A 10,603-nucleotide genomic window follows, 5' to 3' on the forward strand; every position below is an offset into this window, starting at 1 on the left:
AGAGCCAAAAAATGGGACATTTTCATGACGGACCGGCAACCGGGAGAGGAATGAAAAAAACGGGACTGTCCCGGCAAAACCGGGACGTCTGGTCACCCTACCTATAAGCTCCCCCTCTGCCTGCAGTTCCCTCGCTCAACCACTGGGATTGCTGCTCTGCACAGAGTGCTGCCAGGAAACCTTCTCTCTGTCACTTTCCAGCACCCTTCCTCTGCCTTATAAACATCCCTTTGCTGTCCCTGCCTAGCGTTTGTTTTATTGCTACTGACCTTTACCTGCCCTCTGCCTGTCTTCTGCCCATTTCCTGTTTTTGCTTTTAGCTTGTTTTGGGTTTGTTTTAGTAATTTCATTGAAGTTCCTTAGCTTGCCCCTTTTTTCTGAATCCAGTACCTGTCCTTGTCCCACTCCTGTTCTTAGTCCAGTCCCTGTCCCCATCCGGTTCCTGCTCTGCCTGCCTTGGAACCCTGATGACGCTTCTTCTCTGACTGCCTGTGACCCCGACAATGCCCCTTCACTGCCTGCCCTCACCCCTGCTACTGATCCCAATGATGCTACCTCAATGGTAGGGGAGGAAATTGATAAGAAGAGGAGGGCGTTTAGATTCAAGTCAGAAGGGACGGAGACATTGTATCAGAATTATAAGGAATGTAACAAAAATTGCAAAAGGGCAATCAAATTAGCAAAAATGGATAATGAAAAAAGGATTGCAATAGAAAGTAAGGTCAACCCTAAAATGTTCTTTAAGTACCTTCATAACAAAAAAAAGAGAAAAGAAAATATAGGACCCTTTCAGTGTGGGATGGGTAGGCAGATTATTGGAGATAAGGAAAAAGCTGAGGTATTAAACACATTCGTTGCCTTTGTGTTTACCAGGGAAGAATCAAGTTCAATAGTAGTGCCGCAGAAGGAAGCCACAACCTCCATATTAATGAACAATTGGTTAACTGAGGAAGAAGTTCATAAGCCACAAAAAGAAATAGTATGCACAGTCCCAGGATTGCCTCTGTATCCGTATAAAGATGTCTTTATCCCTCTGCTGCTCCCACTCTCCCGTGATCAGCGGGATCAAACCGGAACATACAGTATACACACCATATATATGTATACACACAAAGTAAGCGCAAAAGAGAAAAGAACAATCAGTCAATATTCCAAAGCTTTATAAATTGACTCAAAATAACAATATCACATAAAATACATGAATAAAAAAAGATCACATTGGATCTGTAAACCCTCACAGTCTATGCACAATGGTGAATTATCAATTCAAAACCCACAGAACTACAACTAGGTAAGTACGGGGTGCAGAGAATTATATTTCTGCTTACATATGAAGGAGAACACCCCTAGTGCTAGACCACTGGGTATCTGCAGCGGCAGGGCTTCCGTCGTCACTTCCACTCCCCGCTGCGTGATGACGTCACCTCTACGCGTTTCACGACATATGATGCTTCTTCAGGAGGTATGTCCTACTTGCTCCCATGGTTGCTTTTTATAGCAAGACCGACATTTCCTCACCCTATGGGAGTACCTTACTGATAAAAAAAACCCTTTCCAATCAATGCCAGGTGCTGTTGGCGACTTGCTAGATCGTCAGAGCTGCACACAAATTACCCAATCAAACACATTAAAGCGATCCTACCACTATTACAAACTGGGATAACATGCAATCTAAACAGTTACATAGAATTACATATATACTACACATATACATCTAATGACAACATAACATAATTTCAGTGTGAATTTTATTACTCCTGCATGGAGAATACCAGTTGACCATGTAATAAAATCAGATCTACAATTAACCCAGTTAGAAAAAAAAGAGAAGAAAAATAAATTCTACACATATACATCTAATGACATAACATATTTCCAATGTTAATTGTATTGCTCCTGCATGGAGAATACTAATGGACCATGTATAAAATCATTTACCCAATTAAGTTAAACAAAAAAGGGATACTACGGGTCGAGGAGGAGTGACTTCCCCTATACACCAGAAGGGACCAAGAACCCTCTGATACACATGGGCGCTCACAGGCCGTGTGAGTATATATATATATATATATTATCATATATCATCCTTATCCCCGCTATAGTTTCTCCCGAGTGCATTGACTGTGGTTCGCTCTGAACCCTTGTGCACTAGAGTGAAGCCTTATTAGAAAAGAGGCGTCTAAGAGGGGATATGATAACTATATACAAATATATTCGGGGACAATACAAGGAGCTTTCAAAATAACTATTCATACCAAGAGCAGTACAAAGGACTCGGGGCCATCCCTTAAGGTTGGAGGAAAGGAGATTTCACCAGCAAAAAAGGAAAGGGTTCTTTACAGTAAGGGCAGTTAAAATGTGGAATTCATTACCCATGAAGACTGATGGCAGATACAATAGATTTGTTCAAAAAAAGGTTGGACATCTTTTTAGATAGGAAAGGTATACAGGGATATACCAAATAAGTATACATGGGAAGGATGTTGATCCAGGGAATTATCCGATTGCTTATTCTTGGAGTCAGGAAGAAATTTATTTTTTCCCTTATGAGATATCATTGGATGATATGACTCTGGGGGTTTTGTTTGCCTTCTTCTGGATCAATAAGTAAGTATAGATATAGGATAAAGTATCTGTTGTCTAAATTTAGCATAGGTTGAACTTGATGGACGTACGTCTTTTTTCAACCTCATCTACTATGTAACTATGTAACTGTGTAATGCTCGCCTTGGACTCTTGCACTGTTTTGCTTTCGCTCCTCGCCTTGCTGTACCGGCCACTTAGATCCACTCCCACATCAGAAACTTGTCCTCAGCTCACCATTCAAGGCAATACTCCTCTCGTCACATTATCACCGACTGCAACAGTAACTGCTTCACGTGACTTTATTTCATGTTCATGCAGTCATCACACTACAGTACTTGCTTGTTCCTAGTGCTGCTACAACTTTACATACAATGAGAGATTCACATCTCGCTTCTGAAACTAGTTATCCTGAACTCCTTTTCTCCTCCTATTGATACTCCCCCTGATCTCTGCTCCTGATAGATGATCGAGAAGAATTTGAAGCCCAAATGATCCTCATGTCCAGGAGATCCCGTGGTGTGCTTCACTATTGTAGCCCACTGGAGGGGCTACAGCCCTCAAGAATGATCTTTGGTGAATTCCAAGGAGGTCCATGCCCCCTCTCGTGAGGGAGTTCCATTAGAGTTCTCATCCAAGCCCAAATAGGATTGCCCAGAGGTCCCTCCTGATGGGGGGGGGGGGGGTACTGTCAGTTAATCTTTGTCACAATGTGCGTCCAAGTTTGCATGCGCCGATTACCAGTGCTTGAGCCTTTACACTTCTGCCCACATTAAGGTTGCAGTGGCCATCATGGATACTGTCAAGCTGTCCACAAAAAGACTGAACTTTCTCCAGGAAGTTGCCAGAGCATGTTTTCTGTTTGTTCCTGTTAGTCTCCAGCTTCGATCCTGTTTGCCTGCATCCAGGCAGTTACCCTGACTCTGATTCTCTGCCACCCGCCTTGACCTCTACTTTGAAGAAGCAGCACTGGATATTGGGATATTGGGACTATTGATGAATTGATTTGCAACAATATTTTGTGTAACACTATAATTATTATACATAAAAATTTTCCCTCAATATTTCCCTATATTTATGTTTATATCTAGTTAGATGAATATCTATTGTCATATTTAATATAGTTATTTAGTACACTTTGTAACATATGGTCTTCTTGTAATTGTGCCTCATTTAGTATGGTCTTGGAGAGAATATATGATCATGCAAGTCGTAATGGATCTGTTGCACTCCAATAGTTTGTTAAGCGAACATATGAGAATAAAAGTTTCTTCTTTTTATTTGAGCAGACATCCAAGACACACAATGTTTCGGCTTCCAATACCCCTTCATCAGGTACACATAGATGTTCACGATACCTGATGAAGGGGTGTTGACCCCCAAAACGTTCTGCATCTTTGGGATTTCCAAGTCCCATGTTGACTAATCCTCAACCAACCAGAGCTGACACAATACTGTAGGTCTGACCAATTATCATTAAAGTGGTATCACTTTATTGTCATCCAACTCCTCAACCTCACGGGTTTTCTGAGGCTAATAATATATATCTTGCCTCTCTCCCAGTGTAACTACCAGGGCTACGCACTCTTGAGGATGGTGATGAGAATAACACGGCATTGACTGCTATTGCCTAACAGTGTACTGTATGCTTTTTACGATGCGGACTATTTGGGTGGTTGTGATGGGCTTGTGTGTGTGTTTTTTTTTCTATTTTGAAATATATAAGTACAGTATATCATTTTTTCTTTTCAATATACTTCCAATAATATAAAACCTAGTGCTACTAAATGGGGTGGCGCTTATAGAGTGATTGGCTATAAATTTGATCATTGTCATCGCCTTCTTCACTGCTGCTATAACCTCCAATACCACTACCAGCTGTTGTAGCACCAAAGATCACATCATCACCTACATTATCATCTCCTCCATGATGACCATTAGCGTCGCTTCCTTCCCCTGTTTGAGAAGTTTTTGCATCAGACACATTATTAACACCATGTTCATCATCAACCTTTTCAGTTCTGCCTCAGTCTATCCCTCAGCCTTTATTCCTCCCTCATCTTCCTAGAGTCTTGAAATAAGAGAGATAGAGCCTGTTTAGAGTCCATCTTCTCAGTCCCAGTCCATGCAGTTGCACATTTTGCTGAGGAATAGAATGCATCGGACTCAGTATTGAACCCTGACCTTCCTTCACATGTAGTTCTGTTGGTGCCCTTGCACACCCAGATGTAGAGGCTTGATCACATTCATAAAAATACAAGAATAAGAACAATAATTTGTCCTTATCTGTAGTTGTGGGAACTCTGTCTCAAGAGTCCAGGCAAACCTTCTGGATACTGCAAGACTTGAAGGGGGTGTCGTCCCCTGACTGGCTGCGGGGAGCAGCGGTGCCCCAGGAGAGAGGGAGAGGCAGCAAACCAACCTGCTTTACTGTAAGTACCTGTTCCTCAATTAGGAGGGAAGGTGAGGGGAAATAGAACAACTGTGAACTCTGGATTTCCCATTCACCAGCCCCAACAATTGTGAAGCTGTGGGATTGGTCACTTTTACACTAGGACTGTACTTTATGATCTAAATAGAACAGAAAGCTGCCTAATATCCTGGGACAATAAAAAGGTGTAATTAGAGAAAGACATATTACATAGATTACAGAATACAACAACAATAGTTCTCTCTTGATAGTTCGATGAATAAAGAACGCTATATAAATTCTTTAGAGATACTTAAAAATTAGATATTAAAAATGTGATATTAAAAATTATTTAAAAAAAGGGTGTGCACATACATACAATAGTATATATAATAAGTATAATAAGTATAAGTAAGATAATTAAACTCAAAATGAGTTAAAATGCCTAGTTCCCTTTCTTCTGAAAGGATGGTCTCCAACTTTTTCTTATATATGTAACGGGTATTCCACCCCACCCAATCGCATATATAGTGTGGGTGAGTAGAACATGTAGTGTTACCGGTGTGGTGCGTATACCTGCAGGCTCACAGGAGGTCTGAGCCTCCGCTAATGAGAGCCTGGGGTGAATCCTCTGGAACGAATCTTCTTTCAGCGCCTCCACCTATGTAGGATTCTAGGGAAGTGTAGAATGACCCTAACATAGGAACCCACTCAGAAACCACACACACAGTGATTATATAACGAATGACTTTACTACCAACTAATAACCTGTGTCTCTCTCACGAGGAGACACTAACAGTGACGTCTCGCAGGACGATTCCCCGACACCAGGTGATCCCACCCAGTGTCCCAAGAACCCCACCCAATGTCCCGTACTCCTACAGAGATAGTCAATGGGTGCATGCGCAGTCACTAAGAACCTATAGGCCTGTTGGTGCACATATGTTGGTATAATACCTGCCGAGCACTCCGGTGCTCGGGTCAGCAACGATCTTCTCAAAGGATCAGTCGGGCGATGCCTCCTTCTGATCCTCCAACCGCCTCCTCGTACATGGACCGCTAGAGCGGTCCCACTCCGGAACAGTCTCTGTGGACCCCAACGTGGGTCCAACCGCTTCACGGGAACAGCAACACTTCTCTGTGTCCCTACCTATATAAGGGGCACGTGCTGCACTATAGGCTGTCCCTATAATACAGCAACCTATGGTGGCTTGGGATACTCCTATGGGCCTAAAGGGTTAGGACCTGTCCCACTCCCCTAGCTACCCACGTCCCTAAGCCTCACTAACGCTAACAGCCAACTTGCTGCTCAACAAGGTGCCTGCCTGTCAGACCTCACAGCACTGCCCGCTGTGACTCTGACAAGGCAGCACTCTACACTAGGGCCGCGTCCCTCTCTAGGACCTCCCTAAGCAATTACCCAGTAACTGACTTTCTACTTCTGGAGTGACAGGGTCCCTTACTCTAAGGCAGTCCCTGGCAACACTCCTATCTTGGACCAAGGGGGTGCTGGCCTAATACAGGGGAATCCCTCTCTCCTGCACCCTACCTCCTTCCCTTGTCTGCTCCTTCCTCTGACTTTGCTCTGACTGACCCACGCAGCTCTCTGCCCGCGAAAAGTATCCAATTCCTCTCAGACTCTTGGCCCTCATTGGACACACTGTACCACCTGGTGTGCCTGGCCCTAAACCTCATGGGAATTGTAGTCCCGAGGCCCTTACAATAACATTGGAGCCACGTGCGCTCCTCCCCTCTGCCTACACTAACTCCTAATGGCCGCCGCAACCCTTCCTGAGCTATCCCTACTCTCGTGCGACTCTCCTGCGCTTTCCCTGCCCTCACGCAACTGTTCCCTGCCTCTCGCATCCTCCCTGCGCATGCGCGAGCTATCGGGGCTGCCGGGGACCTACTGCGCATGCGCGACCCGGCGCAATAAGGCGGCGCCCTATTCGCCCGGCTTCGGGAGCGCCGGGAGCCCTGAGACGCGCGTTCGGCCTTGGCAACCGGCCGCACGTGTCCCCGGCAACCCCCGAGCCGGGACCTGACCGCCCTCTCCCCTGCCATCACCGAACGGAGCCGCCATTGGACGCGGCGGCCCCCCGATCGGCAGTCAGGTGAGGGGGGTGCGGGAGTGCTGGGGAGACCTGGCTACATATATAAAGGTGGGGTCACTCCTGAGAATTTGGTAGATTTTAGTGTCTCCCCAAATTCTCTGTGCCTCTTTAGATAGTGATCTTTATTCATGATCACTATCCCCCCACCCTTATCGGCCTGTTTAATAACAATTCCTGTGTTTGATTGTAAGTCTTTCAATGCTAGGTTTTCCTTTACAGTTATAAAATTAAATTTAATCTCTTTTGGTTTCTCAAACATCTTTTCAAAATCATTAACCATCATTTGGTGGAATGTATCCACAAAGTTTCCCTTACAGTGATAGGGATAAAAAGTGGATTTTGGCGTAAGCTTTCAGTGCACAAGCTTATCCTCCTCCACTCTTATCTCCTTTACACTGTTATTATGAGAAAACTCTGAATTTTGTTTGTGAAAATATCTCTTAAGCGTTAGCTTCCGCAAAAATTTGCTGGCATCAACAAACTCCGTGAACGTATTTGGCCCCAAAGAGGGTGCAAAATTTAAACCCTTATTGAGTACTGCAATCTGATCTACTGACAGTGTGGTGTCACTTAAATTGAAAATTCCCGTGGGTGCAATTACTTTCTCTTTTTGTGTATGACCCCACTTTCCCCTCTTGTACTCCCTTTTCCGTCTCAGGGGGGATGCGACCTGTGACACCTCTCAGAGGTGAGAACCAGTTCTTGTGGGACCACTTCTCCCTTCAATTTTTCTCGCAAGAGTTCAGTCTCTGGTCTATTATCTCGCCTATCCCTATAAAAATATCAATTTTGAATATCAACAGCGGCCATGTTTTCTACATGAGATAGCACCAACACCCAAAAACTTAAATTATCGTAGAAACTGTGGGTCCTGGGAGCTGAAAATAACGTGGTTCTCCTCTGGAGGATCCCCTGGTCCATATAATGTGCAGAATTATTTTAGAATTTTGATGGAATTGGTGCTTTAATTAGATTGAGCACTCAAAAGCAGCTTCACAGCATATTGAAAAGGGACCTTAGTAGCTTAAGCTTTAGAGGAACCTACAATTCAGTTAAATGGCAGCTATGAAGTTCATTCTGTCTTAGAAAGTCTGATCCCTTTAAAAATGATCATAGACCCAATCTAAGTGAACAAAAAGAACTGTGCGGTGCCTAACAGTGACACAACATTGAAAGGAACAATCTAATACTAATCAGATAATATCAAAATAAATATGACCGTGCAAGAATGTCCTTAGAACAATTGTCCAATGATATGGGAAGCTGGATCCAGATGAAACTCAGCATATGTGAAAAGAAAAAACACAACAACATAGTGTGATATTGCTTAGGAAAAAACAATGAACAACCCAATTGGAAAGTGTAACAGGGGAGTTATCCCTGTTCAGGTAATGTGCCTCTAATCCAGCAGTGTGGTGGTTAACTGCTGGTAGTCAATTAACAAACACCACGTGCCTGATTAGATGGCTTAGAAAAGCCTGTCTTTTGAGACAGGAAGAGAGACTCCTTAGCTCACACCTGAGCTGAACTTGGAGACACTTGTCTTGAGCCCTGCCAGAAGAAACAGCAGAGCTGCTTTCAAGACACAGGGGAAACTTCTAAACCTGAATGCTGACAAACCCTGAAGAAAAGGTAGCATCCAGGGACAGAGAAGATTTTCCCTCCAAACCACAAGGAACAGATAAGACTTTTATTTACAAGACTTTTTCTATCTGTTCATTTCATGCTATATGTTTGGGGCTGGGAGACATGCTTATCTAAGGGAGTTGTGAACTGCATAGTATTTCACTAGAAATACTCCCAAGTGAATAGAAGCTTTGTTTACCCCTTGTTTGGATGGTTTCCTGATGTTAAGGAAAAGGCGCAATAAAAGGCTTATTTAATTTCACTATAATCAGTCTCCCTTGCATACCTCTGTGAGCGTCCGCCTACAGAAAGGAATAACAAATTCCCCAGAGGTAGGATAACAGTCAGAGAAGGTAGGTAAAAAAAAGTACATTTAATAATTTTAAAAACATGTGACATATTACTGCACCGACACACTTTATTCGAGCAAATACCCAGTGTGTACCTGGCAGATACCTGGAATGCGCCGCTCCTCACCTCTGACAAGCCCCGTTGCGTTTGCCTTCCCAGCCTGGGTTCATGCCTGGCTGACGGGCGGCTGATCTGTTAAATGATAATGATTAGGATTTAATAGGCTGCAATGCTTCGCGTGTCTACCAGATGGCATAAATTCATGAATTGTAATGCAGTATATATATATATATATACTGTGCAGTATTGCAGCCAGCGGGAATAAAACGCTTCAATCCCTGCCTGGAAAATAACCCAATGCACTCGGGCAGAAAACAGTCACAAACCTCAATACACCCGGGTATACCCGAATTCGTGGGACTAGCCGAGCTCGAATAAAGTGTGTCGCCAGTGTAGTACATCACTCCTCTCGCCAGGCGAAAAATTGGAATCCTACTTACGAGAGTTACGTAGGATATGGGCACATAATAGTATCTTTCACAGGGAGTAGCTGTTTGTAGTCTCCGGTGAATGTAGTCAGAGTCTCATCCGCGATTCACTCAGACCAGCTGGTGTGCGCGTGATCCTCCAATTGCCGAGATATCCGCTCAGCTCCCCTCATCTCCTACTGACGTCACAAGCCCTGCTAGCCCAGAAACAGCTCCCGTTCTCGCGAGAGATGTTACTCAGAGGCTTGTTCTGGGTAGGTATGCAGGGATCTTACGCGACGTCCTCATGCCCCTGAGGAAGCAGAGTGATCCGTGAAACGCGTAGGGCAGAGCTTACACATCCTGAGATCAGAGCGAACGAGCGTGTATGCACATGTACTTTATCCCAAGAGAGGACGGCGCGTTTTATTGTGAATAGCGCAGCACATTTTCTGTTAGTTCATAGACCCATTCTAGCACAGCTTAGTGTGCAAGTAAATGGGCTGCTCTGAATCTTTTAGCATGGAAGGTGTCTTATGGGGTAGCACCTTTTAGTTAATATGTTAATAACCCTACTCCCCAGGGTTTAAAGCTCGCCCCACCCCACTTCCCAATTAGCAGTTTTTATCATGTCCCTGTGTATCACAGACACAGTATGGGGTTTTTCTCCGTCCAGCAAAAAAGAGAGGTACATGAGAATTGTGCCAGGTAGTGTTAGGACCTGCATACTGGTCATGCCGTGATGTTGGCTGCAGGCTTATAACGCTTTGGTCAAAGGGTTTAACTAAATGACCCTTACTCATGAGCAGACTAGCACTGAAGTATTGTATACAGCAAGCATGTCAAACTCAAATGCTAACAAGGGCCAAATAAACAAGGTTTAAGTCTAGGTGAGCCGCAAAAAAAAAAATACTTACATTTTCATAGAAACGTAGGTTTATTTCGAAAAGTACAGTGTGTGTGTGTATGTGTGAGTGTATGTGTGTGTGTGTGTGTGTGTGTGTGTGTGTGTGTGTGTCGGATGACCTCAAAAAAAAAAAAGCCAGATGTGA

Source organism: Ascaphus truei, chromosome 21 (assembly GCF_040206685.1).
Source record: "Ascaphus truei isolate aAscTru1 chromosome 21, aAscTru1.hap1, whole genome shotgun sequence".
Lineage (NCBI taxonomy): Eukaryota > Metazoa > Chordata > Amphibia > Anura > Ascaphidae > Ascaphus > Ascaphus truei.